This window comes from Lethenteron reissneri, chromosome 64, assembly GCF_015708825.2.
Source record: "Lethenteron reissneri isolate LAM-NWPU_2019-01 chromosome 64, ASM1570882v1, whole genome shotgun sequence".
NCBI classification, from domain to species: domain Eukaryota; kingdom Metazoa; phylum Chordata; class Hyperoartia; order Petromyzontiformes; family Petromyzontidae; genus Lethenteron; species Lethenteron reissneri.
Window position 1 is genome coordinate 3,897,036 of NC_083842.1, and position 20,041 is coordinate 3,917,076.

Consider the following 20,041-nt stretch of genomic DNA (forward strand, 5'->3'; position numbering starts at 1 on the left):
ATGACTGTGATGATGATGATGATGACTGTGATGATGATGATGAGTGTGATGATGATGATGAGTGTGATGATGATGATGAGTGTGATGATGATGATGACTGTGATGATGATGATGAGTGTGATGATGATGATGAGTGTGATGATGATGATGATGACTGTGATGATGATGATGATGAGCGTGATGATGATGAGTGTGATGATGATGATGATGACTGTGATGATGATGATGAGTGTGATGATGATGAGTGTGATGCTGATGATGATGACTGTGATGATGATGACTGTGATGATGATGATGAGTACCCCGATGTCGTCTATTTAGAACGCTGACTCAGAGCCGTACCCCACGCACTCCCCAGGTGCTGACACCCGACTGGGGCGCGTCACAGGTGAGGTGGGTCGTGGTGGTGGTGGTGGGGGTGGTGGTGGTGGTGGTGTTAGTGGTGGTGGGGGTTTGAGGGGTTTAGGGGCGACCCACCTACACACGGAAGTCTCCGACGAGTGAACTCACTCACTCGGCCACCCATCCAAACACTCGGCAGTAGCAGCAGCAGCAGCAAGAATTAGGGGCAGCTCCGAGAAGACCGCTGCTGTTGTTGCTGCTGCCAATTAGCAGTGGAATGTGTCACGTGTCCTGTCAGGATAGGTGAGTTCTACTGCTGCTGCTGCTGGTGCTGGTGGTGGTGTTTTTGGAAGTGACCCGCTGCACATACCTGAAGGAAAGAGATTGGATTTGAAAGCACAAAAGGAAGAGGGCAGATTGCATCTCCCCATGGCAGGTGAGGTGTTGCAGTGCATCGGTGTGTGAGTGAGTGCGTGAGTGAGTGTGTGAGAGTGAGTGTGTGTGAGAGTGAGTGTGTGGGTGAGTGAGTGTGTGGGTGTGTCAGAGTGAGTGTGTGAGTGAGTGCGTGAGTGAGTGTGTGAGAGTGAGTGTGTGTGTGAGTGAGTGTGTGTGTGAGTGAGTGTGTGGGTGTGTCAGAGTGAGTGCGTGAGTGAGTGTGTGAGAGTGAGTGTGTGTGAGAGTGAGTGTGTGGGTGAGTGAGTGCGTGAGTGAGTGTGTGAGAGTGAGTGTGTGTGAGAGTGAGTGTGTGTGAGAGTGAGTGTGTGGGTGAGTGAGTGCGTGAGTGAGTGTGTGAGAGTGAGTGTGTGTGAGAGTGAGTGTGTGTGAGAGTGAGTGTGTGGGTGAGTGAGTGCGTGAGTGAGTGTGTGAGAGTGAGTGTGTGTGAGAGTGAGTGTGTGTGAGAGTGAGTGTGTGGGTGAGTGAGTGCGTGAGTGAGTGTGTGAGAGTGAGTGTGTGTGTGAGTGAGTGTGTGGGTGTGTCAGAGTGAGTGTGTGAGTGAATGAGTGTGTGAGAAAGAGTGTGTGAGTGAGTGTGAATGAGTAAGGGTGTGTGTAAGTGTGTGTGTAAGTGTGTGTGTAAGTGTGTGTGTGAATGAGTGAGGGTGTGAGTGTGTAAGTGAGTGAGTTTGTGAGTGTGTGAGTGAGTGAATTTGTCTGTGTATGAGTGAGTGAATGAGTGAGTGTGTGAGTGAGTGTGTGAGTGAGTGTGAGTGAGTGAGTGTGTGAGAGTGAGTGTGTGTGAGGGAGTGTGTGAGTGTGAGGGAGTGTGAGTGAGTGAGTTTGTGAGTGAGTTTGTGAGTGAGCGAGTATGAGTGGGTGTGTGAGTGAGTTTGTGAGTGGGTGTGTGAGTGTGTGTGAGTGAGGGTGTGAGTCTGTGAGTGTGTGAGTGAGTTTGTGAGTGGGTGTGTGAGTGTGTGAGTGTGTGTGAGTGAGGGTGTGAGTCTGTGAGTGTGTGAGTGAGTTTGTGAGTGGGTGTGTGAGTGTGTGTGAGTGAGTTTGTGAGTGGGTGTGTGAGTGTGTGAGTGTGTGTGAGTGAGGGTGTGAGTCTGTGAGTGTGTGAGTGAGTTTGTGAGTGGGTGTGTGAGTGTGTGTGAGTGAGTTTGTGAGTGGGTGTGTGAGTGTGTGAGTGACTGAGTGTGTGAGAGTGACTGAGTGTGTGAGGTGAGAGTAAGTGTGTGTGTGAGTGAGTGTGTGAGTGTGTGAGTTTGTGAGTGAGTTTGTGAATGAGTGAGTGTTTGAGTGAGTTTGTCTGTGTATGAGTGAGTGTGTTAGTGAGTGAGTGTGAGTGGGGGGTGTGAGTGAGTGTGTGAGTGAGTGCGTTTGTGAGTGGGTGTCTGAGTGTGTGTGTGAATGAGTGGGTGAGTGAATGAGTGTGAGAGTGAGTGAGTGTGTGAGAGTGAGTGAGTGTGTGAGAGTGAGTGTGTGAGTGTGTGTGTGAATGAGTGAATGAGTGAGTGTGTAAGTGCGTGTGTGAGTGAGTGAGGGTGTGTGTGAGAGTGAGTGAGGGTGTGAGTAAGTGAGTTTGTGAGTGTGTGAGAGTGAGTGTGTGAGAGTGAGTGTGTGAGTGAGTGAGTTTGCGAGTGTGTGTGAATGAGTGAGTGTGTGAGTGAGTTTGTCTGTGTATGAATGAGGGTGTAAGTGAGTGAGTGTGAGTGTGTGAGTGAGTGGGTGTGTGAGTGTGTGAGAGTGAGTGTGTGAATGAGTGAGTTTGTGAGTGTGTGTGAATGAGTGAAGGTGTGTGAGTGAGTTTGTCTGTGTATGAGTGAGTATGAGTGAACGAGTGTGAGTGGGTGTGTGAGTGAGTGTGAGTGTGTGAGTGAGTTTGTGAGTGTGTGTGTGTGAATGAGTGAGATTGTGTGAGTGAGTTTGTCTGTGTATGAGTGAGTGTGAGTGAGCGAGTGTGAGTGTGTAAGTGAGTTGGTGTGTGAGTGTGTGAGAGTGTGAATGAGTGAGTTTGTGAGTGTGTGTGTGAATGAGTGAGGGTGTGAGAGTGAGTTTGGCTGTGAGTGTGAGTGAGCGAGTGTGAGTGTGTGAGTGAGTGGGTGTGTGAGTGGGTGAAAGTGAGTGTGAGTGTGTGAATGAGTGCGTTTGTGAGTGTGTGTGAATGAGTGAGGGTGTGTGAGTGAGTTTTGTTGTGTGTGAGTGAGTGTGAGTGAGCGAGTGTGATTGTGTGAGTGAGTGAGTGTGTGGGTGTGTGAGAGTGAGTGTGAGTGTGTGAATGAGTGAGGGTGTGCGTGAGTGTGTAAGTGCTTGTGTGAGTGAGTGTGTGAGTGAGTGTGTGAGTGAGTCTGTGTCTGTGTGAGTGAGTGTGTGAGTGTGTGAGTCTGTGAGTGTGTGTGAGAGTGTTTGTGTGAGTGAGTATGGGTGTGAGTGAGTGCCCACCCTCTAGTGTGTCGTTGCTGCTTTCATAGGTGCTACTCGCTGACAGCACTTGCCCCAACAGTATGTTAAGGCTATACGGGGGATCTTTGTCTCTGTGAGTGTGTTTGTGTGACAGACACGGCTGGGCATCGTGTTAGGGACGCTACCGCGGTGTAGAGGTGGAAAAGTTACGTAACTTGTTCTGTACAATGCTTGGTGAGATGTTTTTAGTGTGTGTGTGAGATTACGTGTGATAGTATGTGGGACTGTGACTGTGTGAGTGTGTGTGCGCGCTATGAACCCGGCGACCCGAGTTCGATTCCCGCCCACGGCCAACACCCAGTGACGATTATCTGAACCGGTCCTGGACCTCTCCTAGGTCGACTCAGCCTGAAATGAATACCTGGTGCAGTGTGTAAACATCGCCACTGGGGAGACAAAGGCGGTCGGGCGTGGTGCTGGCCACCCACCCACTCGTGTACCGTTCCGGCCTTTATAGGTACTCGCTAACAGCACTTGCCCCTACAGCCTGTTAAGGCTGTACGGAGGATCTTTGTGTGTGAGTGTGTGAGTGTGTGTGTGAGTAAGTGTGTGAGTGTGAGTGAGTGTATGAGAGGGTGAATGTGTGAGTATGTAAGTGTGAGAGAGTGTGTGTGTGAGAGAGTGTGTGTGTGTGAGAGAGTGAGTGTGTGAGTATGAGTGTGTGAGCGAGTGTGTGTGAGCGTGTGAGTGTGTGAGTGCTTGTGTGAGAGAGTGTGTGAAAGAGTGTGTGTGTGTGTGTGAGAGAGTGATTGTGTGAGTGTGAGAGAGTGTGTGGGTATGTGAGTGAGAGTGTGTGTGAGAATGTGAGTGAGTGTGTGAGTGATTGTGTGAGAGTATGTAAGTGTGAGTGAGTGTGTGAGTGAGTAAGTATGAGAGTGTTAAAAGTGGTATGAATTTGATCAACCCTGGGCAAGAGAGTGATGATGGGCTGAGTAAACTCCCCCACCCCTCTCCCTCCATCCAACCAGGATTTGACCTCTCTAACGCTGAGCCACTGGGCCGGTTACTACAGCGGCGCGTTCCACTGTTTTGTAGTGCCGCTAAAATATAAAGCCGTGGAGTTTTGTATAGGTTGCAGTGACCAAAATTCCGTTCAGAAAGTTAAACATTGCCGAGTCGGTGCTCCCTGCTGTGGCGTAGCTTCGTTAAACGCGTTAGGCTTTCGCGAACTGTCTTTCCGACAGCTCTGTTTCTTCACCTGATGACGGCTGCTTGCGTTGTGGCCGAAACGTCATGAGAATTGTATTTTATTATGTTTTATTTTGTATTATTTTATAATTTCCCTTCTACGTGACTTTACCGAAAGAACCAAGAATATGAATCCCTGCAGTCACGAAAGCTTTAAATCGAAATAAAAGGTTGGGTTGTTTTTGAGTTTGATCGCGTGAAGATGAATGTGTCGTTGACCCCACCACCACCCGGCACAGCCAATCACTGAGGGTTTGTGAAGATGACTGACTACTTCAGCAACACCGGTGTGTTGGAGAGTAAACCCACAACATTTACAACCAGCCTGGCTGTGTCGGGTGGTGGAGGGTTAATGACACATTTATATTTACGCGATCTAATCCCAAAAATAAAAACAAACCTCCATTACGTGGCATAGCTCATTCGTACCTTCTGTCTCCACTCCGTGAACTTCCCCCATTGATTCCTCCACCAGACTCGGTACTCTTGAATTTGTCGTCTCATCCACCACCACACCAAGTTCAACTACCGCCAATTGCACCTCCGATTAGCGCGGTTGGCTACGTACAGTGCGAATTAAGTTCAACATACGTACATGCACCCACCCACTCATCCACTCACCCACCCACTCACCCACTCATCCACCCACTCATCCACCCACTCAATGACCCACTCAATCACCCACTCACCCTCCCACTCACCCACTCACTCACCGACCCACTCACCCACTCACCCTCCCACTCACCCACTCACCCTCCCACTCACCCACTCACTCACCGACCCACTCATCCATTCACTCATCCACCCACTCACCCACTCATCCACCCACTCAATGACCCACTCAATCACCCACTCACCCTCCCACTCACCCACTCACTCACCGACCCACTCACCCACTCACCCTCCCACTCACCCACTCACCCTCCCACTCACCCACTCACTCACCGACCCACTCATCCATTCACTCATCCACCCACCTACTCGCTCACCCATTCATTCACTCACCCACTCACTCACCCTCCCACTCACCCACTCACTCACCCACTCACTCACCCACTCACTCAGCCACTCACTCACCGACCCACTCATCCATTCTGTCATCCACCCACCTACTCGCTCACCCATTCATTCACTCACCCACTCACTCACCCACTCACTCCCCCTCCCACTCACCCACTCACTCACCCACTCACCACACTGGGGATCACACCACTTCTCTTTCTGCTTCTTCCCTCCCATCGTCACGTTTCCCCCAGTTCCTGTAACCTTACTCAATTCATGACATACGTTAACTATGATCTATTATCTCCAACTGTTATCTATTCTACCTTCAATAGTGCTGCTTGTCACTGGTCGCTTGTCGTTTTGGGCCTGAGATCTGAAACCCTGATGTCAATCAAAGATGCGGTACATGACGTAGCCTTCAGAAATCAAGTCAAGCCAGTTTTTATTTCGCTTCTGCACGTAGCGCCTTTCCGGCACGAATCTGTCACTCAGAGAGCCATCATCAGCACCACGCGAGCACTCAAACGTACAAATCACAAATGCTATACAGTGAGAGAGGAAAAAGTTTGCACGTCGAATGTTGGTTTAAACTTTACAAGCCAGTTGTGGCTGGGAGTGAGTGAGTTGACGGCGGTCTCGCCGGCTGAATAATGTTCCGACGTTCAGGGTTTCGAGTGGATTCTGTGTGACCCAGGGTGCCAACTCGTGGGAGCAGGCTAGGAGCCTCATCCGGGGACAGCGACCAGCGCTCACCGACAGTGACGAAAGGCTGAATAAATAGATAACGTGACAGCACCGAAGCAAGTCGAAATCTGAGCGGGAACAACTTTGTCGTCACTTTAGAAATCAAAAGTGTTGCACGTGCATAAATGAATGAATGATATCTAAACGAAATATTAACGATCGGCTCAGGCAGATCTGCCTCCAGGTTGACCGCAGCCACAGGTCACGTGCAAGAGCAGGTGAAGTTACTGTGAAGAATCGAAAAGCTCGCCATCAGATTGTGATTGAGATGGAAGCAGAACCCAGGGCGTTTGTGGATTGATTCACAGAGAAGTATGCTCATTCGATGATGATGATGATGGCGATGATGATGGCGATGTGATTGAGAGAGCCGCCTTCCGATATGCCAGGGCGTCTCAGAGAGCTTCACATCGCCACATCTCGTCATCTCAACACTCTTGAAAGGGCAACTCGAGTGGCAACTGTCCCTGCGGGTCTCTGCATGAGTCTATGGTCTCTGTGTGAGTCTATGCGTCTTTATGTGAGTCTGTGGGTCTCTGTGAGTCTATGGGTTTCTGTGTGAGTCTGTGTTTCTGTGCGAGTCTGTGGGTGTATGTGTGAGTCTATGGGTTTCTGTGTGAGTCTGTGGGTTTTTGTGTGAGTCTATGGGTCTCTGTGTGAGTCTATGTATCTTTATGTGAGTCTGTGGGTCTGTGTGTGTGTGGGTTTCTGTGTGAGTCTATGGTTTTCTGTGAGTCTATGGGGTTCTGTGTGAGTCTGTGTTTCTGTGCGAGTCTATGGGTTTCTGCGTAAGTCTTTGGATCTCTGTGTGATACTGTGATTCTGTGTGAGTCTATGGGTCTCTGTGTGAGTCTATGGGTTTCTGTGCGACTCTGTGGGTTTCTGTGTGAGTCTGTGGGTCTCTGTGTAAGTCTATGGGTCTCTGTGTAAGTCTATGGGTCTCTGTGTGAGTCTATGGGTCTCTGTGTGACTCTATGGGTCTATGTGTGAGTCTTTGGGTCTCTGTGTGTCTACTTGAGGGGATGGAATTTTAGGTATTTCAGGAATTAACAGAGAATGCTCGTTACAATGCACTGCCATGGGGCATCTAAGATTTCGAGGATTTTGGTCCTGACTTAACACGCTGGAGAGGTGAGCGACTGCGTTGTGTGTGTTTGTGTGCCTTTATCTTTGCACTGGGAAGCAGTGGCTTAGTGGTTAGCGTAGTGCTACGCTATGAACCCGGCGACCCGGGTTCATTTCCCATTCACGCCCGACCAACACCGGTGACGATTATCTGAACCGGGCCTGGGCCTCCTCCAGGTCGACTCAGCCTAAAATGAGTACCTGGTGCTGTGTGTAACATTGCCACTAGGGGACAAAGGCGGGCGGGAGTGGGGTTGACCACCCACCCCCTCGTGTGCCGTGCCGGCCTTCATAGGTGCTCGCTAACGGTCTGTTAAGGCTACATGGGGGACTTTTGTCTTTTTGTACATTAAAGATGAACTTGGCCCAGTGAATCACCCTCTGAAATGAAAGAGCAGATAGTCATCGGTGTTGGAGTCGAGGTCAGAGTAATGAATGGTAAAATTTGTAAGATAAGGCGTAATGCAGAAAGAAAAATATCAATAGCAACACTGGTCCCATGCCACAACAATTCAGGAATGTCACTTAGATTGTGTGTGTTCCTGTGTGTGATTGTGTGTGCATGTTCCTTTGTGTGTGTGGTTGGGAAAGTGGGGAGCGGTCGTGTTGCGATTCATGTGCTGTGCTACAAACCCAGCGATCTGAGTTCGATTCCCGTTCACGGGCCAACACCAGTAACGATTATTTGAACTAATCCTGGGCCTCGCCTAGGTCGACTCAGCCTCAAATGAGTACCTGGTGCGGTGTGTAAACATCGCCACTGGGGAGACAAAGGCGGTCGGGCGTGGTGCTGGCCACCCATCCCCTTCGTGTGCCGTGCCGGACTTCATAGGTGCTCGCTAACAGCACTTGCCCCTCCAGTCTGTTAAGGCTACACGGGGGATCTTTGTGTTTCTACCACACACGTTGCATTTCTAATAATCAGTTGCGTACAGGGTACGAACTTTGACCCCATTCTGAATTCATTCTACTCGAGCTGACGACACGGAATTTTACCAATTTGAAAAAACATTTGTGTTGCTTGTGCACATCATGACGTAGTTGTTTTTTTCACCGGATTCTCTTCTCGGTTTGTCGCTTTACTTTGATCGGTTTGGATTTTGTCGTATTAGTGACCCAGCTCACTCTGAACATCTTCCTTCGCTGGTCTCTCTCGACGTCTCACCCGGGTGACACAAAATCTACTTGAACTTAAACTCACTCAAGAGCTCACGCAACCATCATTCACCCGCTCACTCGCCCACCCGTGATCTCACTCACCTATTCACTCACCCACTCATTCAGCCAGAAGTCGTTCTTGCAACAAAAACATGTACATCCTTCCCCCCGCACTTCCGATTTGCGCGGTTGGCAACGTACCGCGCGAAAGAAGTACAGCAAACGTACGTCCATACGTATGACTCATCTTCATCTCTTTGAGTTCTGAGCTAGTTAAACAAACTCGACTTCACTTCACCCATCATCAGCGGCAGCAGATTTTGTGCGACCAGCAACAGGTCGATTCTGGCTGCAGGCGGGGAGCCGCTCAGGAGCCGCTGACATCGGCCACGGTCACGGGTGGAGCAATCGACGCCAACGACGCTGAGTGGACCTTGACCTCCCCCTCTCGTTGTTTGAAGGTTGCCCGGGGCGCGGTTCCGTCCGCCTGCGCCGAACCCACTCGGACAACTGAGTTCACCGGCTCGGCCCGCACCGTAAAACAATAATTGTCGCGTGTCTGCCCCCACGCGCACCTGTGCGCGGTGTGTTTTTGTCTTTGCTAGCTGCTGGCACGCTAGGGCAGGAGGGAGGGCGGCGCCGCTGGGCCAACCGGCTCGAGTTTCCTCCTCGTGAGCTCCGTGTACGGAGTGGGGATGCACAACGCCACCTCGCTGCCCATCATCACGCTGCGCAACGGCGGAGGTGCGGACGCAGCGACGCGCACCCAGCGGATATTTTATTTAAACAACAAAAATTCTTGTCACATTGTACACCCCATCGCGACAATGTCGGTGGCGTCGCTCCGTCGTCGTCGTTTGGAAATCTCGTGGAGCTGTCGCGAGCCTCTTCCGTGTCGTTATACAGCGGCCTGAGTAAGCGGATGTCACCAGCAGTGATCCGGACTCACTGGTGATAAACAAGCAGACAATAAGCCTCCCTGCCGTGACCGTCTCGCAGCCACGCGGCCTTCTGGGAGTGCGTAATTTCAAAAAAGAAGAAACAACTTCTAAATCGGTTTCGACATTCAAGCCTGACTCATCAGCAGAGGCAGGCCAAGCATGACACATCAGCTGGCTGTGCGTGAAAACAAAAATAATGCTGGTGACCTGCCAGACGTTAACAGCAAGGGAGGTCCGTCTGTGAGATCAGGGTCTCGATAGGGTACACGGGGGTTGCCAGGTGATGCCGTTGTCCCAGGCGTTGTCTGCACGCCGGAGTGTCAGGTAACCCGCACATCCGCTCGGCACGGCTGGATACTTGCCGTGCGAACGAAAAGCTGAACGTGAATTCTCTGTTCGGCTTTGAAGTCGGTCCATCTCTCCACTCGCTCTTGCCTTACGCTAAAGAAGGCCCGTTGCCCGTGACGTTAGCCCCTATGTATACGATTGCGTTCAATTGTAAATGCGGTGTTAATGACAAATGTGGCGAGTGTTTAATGAATTGATGTTTGTATAAAATGCAAGAACTTCTGAATGAGTAATCTGGGACTGTTTTGGCAGTGATGAGTAAGTGCTTGGTAATGATTTAGCTGAGGGTTATAGTCCACCGCTGACAATGCAGTTCACGCCACCACTCATCGCCACGACTTCCTCAACTATTCCAGCACCTCCGCTTACCTTCCGCATTCCTATGCCGTCTTGCAGACAGTTGACAATCACTTTTTCAATTGCCACAGTAGCAGTAATAAATTCATGTCTAGGATCTTGATTATTTGCTTGTGTGCCAATGATCAGAAACCCACAGACTGGCACAGAAGCCCAAACACTCGTACAGAGACCCATAGACTCACACAGAGATCCATAGACTCACACATACACCCACAGACTCACACAGAAACCCATAGACTCACACATACACCCACCGACTCGCACAGAGCCACAGACTCACACAGAGACCCACAGACTCACACAGAAACCCATAGACTCACATACACCCATAGACTCATAGAGAACCATAGACTCAAACAGAAACCCACAGACTCACACAGAAACCCATAGACTCACAGAAAACCATAGACTCACACAGAAACCCACACACACAGAGACCCATAGACTCACATAAAGACCCACAGACTCACACAGAAACCCATAGACTCTCAGAGAACAATAGACTCACACAGAAACCCACACACACAGAGACCCACAGACTCACATAAAGACACATAGACTCACACAGAGACCCATAGACTCACACAAAAACCCACAGACTCACACAGAAACCCATAGACTCACACATACACCCACAAACTCGCACAGAAACACAGACTCACACAGAAACCCATAGACTCACAGAGACCCACAGACTCACACAGAAACCCACACACACAGAGACCCACAGACTCACATAAAGACACATAGACTCACACAGAGGCCATAGACTCATGCAGAGACCCGCAGGGACAGTTGCCACTCGAGTTGCCCTTTCAAAAGTGTTGAGATGACGAGATGTGGCGATGTGAAGCGCTCTGAGACGCCCTGGCATATCGGAAGGCGGCTCTCTCAATCACATCGCCATCATCATCATCATCATCGCCATCATCATCATCATCGCCATCCTCATCATCATCGCCATCATCATCATCATCATCGCCATCATCATCGCCATCATCATCATCGTCGCCATCACCCTCGTCGTGGTTGCCGCGGTTGGCGACGTCGGCGTTGGAGTGCTGGTGGCGGTCACCTGACGGCCCCCCCCCCCCCCCCCCCGCTGGTGCAGTCTGCTTCCTGCTGGCGTACGCGCTCATGTTCATGCTGCTGGCGCTAGCCGCTCGTCTTCCTCGAGGTCTCGCTGGGCCAGGCCACGTCCGGAGGGTGCCTCTCCTCCTGGAGCCGTACCCCCATCCTGCGAGGTGGCGCTCTCACACACCCCCCACACACCCCACACACACTCCCCCCCCACACCCCCCACACCCCTTAGCTCCACGCTGCAGGTCGCTAACTCGCCCGCTCACCCATTCACTCACTCACCTATTCACTCACTCATCCGCTCAGCCATGCACTTACCAACCCGATCGCTTACTCACCTAGTCACTCAACTGGTTACTCACTTCACCCACTCACCCCCTCACTGACTTGCACACCCACCGACTCGCTCTCACCCACTCACCCAATCACTCACCTAGTCCACCACTCATTCACTCCCCCCCCCCCCGCCACCTTCAATTAGCACGCCTCGCTCCGTACCGCGCGAAAGAAGTTCTACAGACATACAACAAAAAGACAAAAATCCCCCGTGTAGCCTTAACAGACTGTTGGGGCAAGTGCTGTTAGTGAGCACCTATGAAGGCTGACACGGCACACGAGGGGGTGGGTGGGTGGCCAGCACCACGACCGGCCGCCTTTGTCTCCCCCAGTGGCGATATATTTACACACCGCACTCGGTCCTCATTTGAGGCTGAGTCGACCCAGGGGAGGCTCAGGACCGGTTCAGATAACCGTCACCGGTGTTGGCCGTGAGCGGAAACCGAACTCGGGTCGCCGGGTTCATAGCTCATAGCTCCCACACACACGCAACAACAACAACAACAAAACAACAACAATAACGTGATTCTAGATTTGAAGCTTTCGTGACTGCAATGATTCATATTCTTAGGTTCAGCCGCACCGAACCTCACAAAAATAATATCCAGGGCCTACCTTGGCTCTTCCCACCCTCAACCAGTATATATACAAATACTGTGTTCATGGAATTTCTCTCACTTGATACAGCTATCGTGCTGTGACGGTTCCACCTGAAGACGGAAGTTTGTGTTGCCTCCGAAACGTCGTGATTTTTATTTTTATTTTATTAATTCAAAATTTTTACCTACGTGACTTTACCGAAAAACCTAAGAATATGAACAACAATAACGTGGCCGAGTTGGCGCCCCTCCGCTCGCAGGCGTGGGGCTGGCGTCGCTGGCGATCACCTCCCTGCTCAGCCTCTACCACAGCGCGCTGCTCGCCACGTGCGCGCACTTTCTCTTCGCGTCGTTCGAGCGGACGCAGCCGTGGGCCCCGTGCCGGGCGGGGGGCCGCTGCCCCCCCGGCAACTCCAGCGCCGAGGGGGGCTCCCTCGTGGACCCCGTCGTGCAGCTGCTGACGGGGCAGTCGCTCAGCCACCACTACTGGAGGTGACCACCGCCTTCCCCCGCACCCTCCTCGTGACCCCAGCTACCTGTCATTGTAGCATGGAACGTATTTGATCATTGGTTGTTTACCCTTCTATCTGGCAACAAAGCTGACACCTTTTTTTACAAGGAGTCATGTTTGCATTGACCACAATACCTGCAGTCATAATGCAAACAAAAAAAACATAACTCTGATAATGATATGCACTGTCCTTGAAGTTGATTGGTCCACACCCGAGACAGCTTTCCTTAGAGCCTAGTCTCACATGGGTTGGACCAGAAGACTCCAAAAGGCGCACAACTCAAAGACAATGCACCATCAGAGTATGAGAGCTCGGGGTAAGCATTTACACCATTGGAACCTCATTTGCCAGTAAAATATATGATATTGTTTTTTACCCTTCTATCTGGCAACAAAACTGACACCTTTTTTACAAGGAGTCATGTTTGCATAGACCACAATACCTGCAGTCATAATGCAAACAAAAAAACATAACTCTGATAATATATGCACTGTCCTTGAAGTTGATTGGTCCACACCCGAGACAGTGCATTGTCTTTGAGTTGTGTGCCTTTTGGCGTCATCTGGTCCAACACCATGTGAGACTGGGCTCTAAGGAAAGCTGTCTCGGGTGTGGACCAATCAACTTCAATGACAGTGCATACATTATCAGAGTTATGTTTTTTTGTTTGCATTATGACTGCAGGTATTGTGGTCTATGCAAGCATGACTCCTTGTAAAAAAGGTGTCCGTTTTGTTGCCATATAAAAGGGTAAAAAAACAATTATCATATTTTTTACTGGCAAATGAGGTTCCAATGGAGGAACGTATTTGTTCATTCGTCCATGATGCTTGTTTAGTGCAGGAAAGCCTCACCAAGTGAGGCTTTGGGAGATCCCAATTGAGCCGTTTGCACAATTTCGGACCGTGACACCTGTGGCACACGATGGCGCCACCCTCTTTGCGAACGCCGTCACGGGATCTTCAACGTACACTCTGAGTGAAGCGGACGGCACAAAGCTTCATCACTTGTCTGGGACAAGTGGCGAACACTGGGCCCTGTCACCTTCCATAATCATTTTTTGTTTATAATTTCATAAAAATAATAATTATTATTCTTGAAAGACCGCAATGCGCTGTACGTGTGAAAGTTTAAACTCTCCGAAAAAAAATATTTATATATTTTTTTACAAATTTCCATGCAATGCGGTAACATTTCCGGGCAGAACAAATTGCCCCGAGTGGTTTCCTGAGCGCTGGCAGAGCCAAGAGAGAAATCGCGTCTTTGTCTTCGTATGGAGGAGCGGTGGCACAACGGTTAGCGCGCTGCGCCACCAACCCGGCCACCCGACTTCCTATTGCCGTTCACAGCCAACATTGGTGACGATTATCTGATCCGGTCACGGGCCTCCGCTACGTCGACTTGGCCCTAAATGAGCACCTCGTGCGGTGTGTAAACATCGCCACTGGGGAGACAAAGGCGGTCGGGCGTGGTGCTGCTCACCCACCCACCCCCCCCCCCTCGTGCAATGTGCCGGCCTCGCCAACAGCACTTGCCCCGACAGTCTGTTCAAGGCTACGCGGGGGACCTTTGTCTTTGTTCCGCTCTGCCCTGCCGCGCAGCGACACCGTGTGGAACGCAGTCGAACGGCTTCGCGACGCCCGGCGGCGTCAACGCGAATCTCGCCGGCTGCCTCTTCCTCGTGTGGCTCTGCACCTTCGCCGCCATCGCCGGGGGCATCCACGTCCTGGGCAAGGTCAGGGGTCGCTCCGCACGCCTACGGCACCACGTCGCGTGTGTGTGTGTGTCCCACCTGGCAGATTGACCGCCGCCACCAACACCGCAGCACCGAGTGCGCCGTGTTTACGCTCGTGAGACGGGGGGGGGGGCAGTTGTATATGTCGGGTTATGAAATTTTTATGGAAATAAAAATTACAAAAATTGGAGGAGCGAATAAGCGTGGGATGGGGGGGGGGGGGGTCAGCGGGTTACATCAACAAACAATCCTAAAATACTAAAAATAAATGGATATAAATAAAGTGCAGTAGTCGACATTTCACGCACGTACATGAACTGCTGTCGATTCGCCAGCACCCGATGCCAGCTCACTGCTACAGCTCAGCAATCGAAAACTCGCGACTGTAAATCGTGTTCGAGGTGAACTCGCAACCGTAGTGATGCTGTCCCCCCCCGCCCGCCGCTGTTCCCACGTCCCCCCGACGGCCGCAGGTGAAGTACGTGACGTCCACGGTGCCCCACCTGCTCTTCCTGGCGCTCATTCTGGGCATGGGCTTGCAGGAGGGCGCCCTGCTCGGCGTCGAGGAGTTCCTCGCGCCCGACGTCAGCGTCTTCGCCTACTATGACGTGACGCGCACGCACGTGGTCACACGCACGTGATCACACGCACACACACGTGATCACACGTGGTCACACGCGCACGCACGTGATCACACACACGTGATCACACGCACACACACGTGATCACACACACGTGATCACACGCACGTGATCACACACACGTGATCACACGCGCACGCACGTGGTCACACACGCGTGATCACACGCACACACACGTGATCACACATGGTCACACGCGCACGCACGTGATCACACACACGTGATCACACGCACACACACGTGATCACACATGGTCGCACGCGCACGCACGTGATCACACACACGTGATCACACACACGTGATCACACGCGCACGCACGTGGTCACACACGCGTGATCACACGCACACACACGTGATCACACATGGTCACACGCGCACGCACGTGATCACACACGCGTGATAACACACACGCGCACACACGTGCACACACGTGATCACACACGCATGAGGCCCACGCGCACGCACGTGATCACAACAAAGAACCCCCGTATTGCCTGGACAGGCTGTAGGAGCAAGTACTGTTAGCGAGCACCTATGAAGGCCAGAACGGTACACGAGGGGGTGGGTAGCCAGCACCACGCCCGACCGCCTTTGTCTCTCCAGTGGCGATGTTTACACGACCTAGGGGAGGCCCAGGACCGGTTCAGATAATCGTCACTGGTATTCACCGTGAGCGAGAATCAATCCCGGGTCGCCAGGTTCGTAGCGCAGTGCGCTAACCGCTGCACTACCGCTTCCCACACACACACACAACAGACTGTCGATGCAAGTGCTGTTTGCGAGCACCTATGAAGGCCGGCACGGAACATGAGGTGGTGGGTGTCCAGCACCACGCCCGACCGCGATGTTTACGCACCGGGTACTCGTTTGATGCCGAGTCAACCTCGGGGAGGCCCAGCACCAGTTCAGATAATCATCACTGGTGCTGGTCGTGAGCGGAAATTGAACTTTTGCCGCCAGATCCGAAGCGCAGCGCACTAACCACCACGCCACCATTTTCCATACACATACAACAACAACAACAGCTACTAAGTGGCGATAACATCGCCACAGCGTTCGTGCCACGCTAGGTACACTTTGAGGTTATAGTAAGTGCGGAAGGTTCGCTGGCACGAGGTCACAGGTTGACCGACTGAGATGACTCGCAGATGCGCACCACCACTGCTGCCCACTGTGTCGACTCGCTCGCTCGCTCTGACAGAAAGACGAACACGTGGGTTGGAGAGCGCACGTAGGTCGATCACGTCACACCCACTGTTGAGAGGAGTCAGTGGGCTTGGGCCGGACACGTCATGGCCAGAAGGGACGGCGTTCGAGACTGATGGAACGCGTCTGAGAGGACGTCCACTTGGGAGACGGAGCGACAAGCTCAGACCATGTGACGAGCTCGACGGATCAGTCGCGAGACGGCGGCTCGTGGGAGGTCTTCAACCAGCAGTGGATTTGACGCTGACGACGGCGTTGTAATGGAGTGCGGTCTCCCGTGTTGCGTCAGCTGTGGACGGTGGCAGGGCGAGAGGCCCTGAACTCCGTGGGCATCTCCTGGGGCGTGCACATCACCATGGGCTCCTTCAATGACCACAACACCAACTTCTACAGGTGTGACCTGCCCCGCGCGCGCCCTGCCTCCTCGCTCCCCACGCGCGTGCTCATCCCAGCCAGCCAGGGCTGGGCTTGTGGCGGCTTGTGGCACATCGCAGGCCTCGGCCGGTGACGGTGCTGAAGATCAAACCCAGCCGGGCGGATCGTTGGCTTAGTCGTGGCTAGGAGATGTTAACTACCTCGCCTGGTACGCAGGAGGTCGTGGGTTCGATCCTGACCCTGATGATGCCTGCTGCTGTATATTTATAGTTTACGTGTCTCTCTCTCATCATCATTAGGGTGGCTAGGAGATGTTAACTATCTCGCCTGGTACGCAGGTGGTCGTGGGTTCGATCCTGACCCTGATGATGCCTGCTGCTGTATATTTGGAGTTTACGTGTCTCTCTCTCTCATCATCAGGGTGGCTAGGAGATGTTGACTACTTCGCCTGGTCTACAGGAGGTCGTGGGTTCGATCCCGACCCTGACGATGCCTGCTGCTGCTGCTGTATATTAGGAGTCTCTCCCGTGGCAGGATGTGTACATTTTTCTCCCTCCACATTTCGAATGAACATTGGCTGCTGCTCTATAATGTCCACATGGTGATGATAAACCACTTCTTTGAGCTAGCGTTTGTCACAGCCAGGTCACTTCTGAAATAGAGAGAAATAGCTCCGTGAGCTTTACCTGCTAAAATAACAAGAATATTTCAGTTTTATTAAATGAGCAGTTTAGTTTAGGCTCCGCGTTGATGATGAGAGCCGCTCATCACACCGCCGCGGCTCTGCCGAGGTGTCGAACCGGGGGGGGGGGGGGGGTGAGGGGGGCGTTTGGAACGTCCGTCGCCTGCGATTCACCGTCGATTTCCCCGTGCCGCAGGGACTCGATCCTGGTGCTGCTGGCCAACATGGTGAGCAGCCTCGCGCCGGGCGTGGTGCTGTCGGCGGGGCTGGGCTTGCTGGCGTCACGCTGGTCCCTGGAGGTGTCGGAGCTGGCGCGCGACAGCGGTTCGGAGATCCTCTTCGTCGCCTTCCCCGCGGCCACGGCACTCATGCCGGCGTCGCAGGTGTGGGCCGCCCTCTTCTACCTGGCGCTCTTCCTGCAGGGCATCTCCACGCAGGTGAGGCCTGCGCCTGTCACGTCGCCCACCACGACACCAGTTGTAGCGCCCACCACCGCGCCGGCCGCAGCACCAGCCGTAGCGCCGGACGGCTTGCGTTCGCATGCACAAATCCAGCTGCAGCATCGCTCTTCACAAGAGTCGGCCGCGTCCACCGCTCGTCGCTGCAGAGGATGGCTCGCGGCTCGAAACCTGGCAGGCTGCCCTGGTTAATACTGTGGGCGCATCGACCGTTTGAAATGTGGTTGCCGTGCGCTTCGCGGCGCGCATTTAAGATCTCCGTGATGTCGCTTGCAATGGCCACGCCGTTCGAGGTGCCCGCGCCAAGCGGCCAACTTTGCCAAAGTTCGAAAAATGACACCGCAAATTACCCAGTCGGGATAATGCACCGCTGCGGTGGAAATCTTAGCCCCCCGAATGGCAGGTGAATGCCGGCGTGCAGGACAGCTGTTGAGTCGCCTTGTGGCACAAGGGGACAGCTGTCACTGAGGGTGCCCTTTCCGATTTCGTTGAGATGAGATGGGTAGCGCTCCCAGTGGTTGGTCCAACGGATTGACTCATTTCCACCATAGAAACGTGGAATTACCACTGCCGGCTCACGGGTATAAATAAACAGAAAATAAGCGCCAATGCCTCAACACCTCAATTGATCAGGAAATCACATGGGCTTTTATTTTCGTTTGCGCACACACGGCGTTAAGCGTACGCACACCGTTACGTGCACACACGTTACGTGCACACACGTTACGTGTACACACGGCGCTACGTGTACACGCAGGGTTAGGTGTACAGCACGCCAATCTGCGTGTGTGCGTCTAACGCGGCCGTTTCTCCCCCTGCAGTTCTGCCTCGGTCTCACGCTGGCGACGGCCATCTTTGACAAGTACCAGGGCCTGGCCCGGCTCCGCACGGTGCTGGTGGTCGCCCTCTTGACGCTCGCCGGCTTCCTCCTCAGCCTCCTCCTCGTCACCCGGGTGGGCACCGCACGGGCTGGGAGATCGCGCACCTGGGCAACGCCGTGCTGTGTCCCCGTTACTCCCAAGTCGATGGGCGCCACGTTGGCGAGGAGATGTTAACTTCCTCGCCTGGTACACAGGAGGTCGTGGGGTCGACCCCGACCCTGACGATGCCTGCTCTCTCCCCGTGGTCGCGTGGGTTTTTCTCCGGGGTCCTTCGTTTTTTTCCCTCGACATTTTGAATGAACGTCACGACGCGTTTAGAGTATTTGGCAGCTGCTCTAAATTTCCACGCGATGATGATAAGCCATGCTCTTTGGTGCTTTCGGTAAAGTCACGTAGGTATAAAATAAAATAAATCACGACGGTCCGGTGGTGGACTATTGACATGGCACTGTATAAATACTACCTCTTTTTTACAGTGTCTTGCACTGTACATAGTGCATCACACTGTATATAGTGTCTCGCACTGTACACAGTGTCTTGCACTGTATTTACAGTGTCTCGCACTGTACACACAGTGTCTTGCAATGTATATACAGTGTCTTGCACTCGATATATTTTGACTTCAACTATTTGTTTTAAACCCCAGCGAGGCTGCCGTCACGCAAACCCGAGCTGGCACCTAAAACCCGTAACGACGAAACGACGATTTGTAATTCCTCCTTTCGGTAAAGTCACGTGGCTTTACCGAAAGAACCACAGAGTATGGATTCCTGCAGTCACGAAAGCGTCAAATCAAGACTGATGCTGAGCCACTTTGTGGAGCTATCATTTGCGATAGCCAGGTAGCATCTGAAAAAGGGGGCCCAGGTAAGGGCAGGGCCTTACCTGGTCAAATAAAAATAGTTGTTCGTTAGCAATGCCGCTCGTGGGCGAAAGGGGCGACTCCCCCCCCCCCCCCCCCCCGGCCTTGCACAAAAGATGGCCCCACAACGAGCCGGCTGTCGGGGCGGCGGTTTTGGTCGCTATGCTACCGCCGCCGCCGCTACACGCGGCCACTTGTGATCTAGCGCTGTGGAGGCAGGCGCAGGAGGGGGGGGGGGGTGATGGATCACTGCACGAACGTTGTGAAACTCCCGTGCCGTGGGCGTCGAATCGACTTCAACTTGCAATCGACTCCTTTTGTCGCGCTCGATGGCTCGGTGGCCATTTTTAAAACGATGGCCGCCGCCTGACATCCCGCCTCCCGAAGGGGATAAACCACCGCAAAGTCACGCCGGGCGTGGCTGTGTGGCCGGCGATGATGCCGGTGGTGTCACCGAACTTCGCCCAAGTCGCCTCCTGTGTGGCGGCACGCGTTTGGGAGCAGAGGCCGAGACTTCTTTAGTCCGAGATACTTCCCATCGGTTTCCGATATTGGAGCCGACA

At 52.8% G+C, this 20,041-nt stretch overlaps 1 long non-coding RNA gene and 1 pseudogene across 1 annotated transcript in view; both read left to right on the plus strand.

The window, feature by feature from the left end:
• Positions 1-20,041, plus strand: part of LOC133359095 (uncharacterized) — a 172,358-nt gene that overhangs the window by 20,102 nt on the left and 132,215 nt on the right. The window lies entirely within an intron of this gene.
• LOC133359235 (sodium- and chloride-dependent glycine transporter 1-like) overlaps positions 1-20,041 on the plus strand; it is a 31,721-nt pseudogene that overhangs the window by 5,651 nt on the left and 6,029 nt on the right.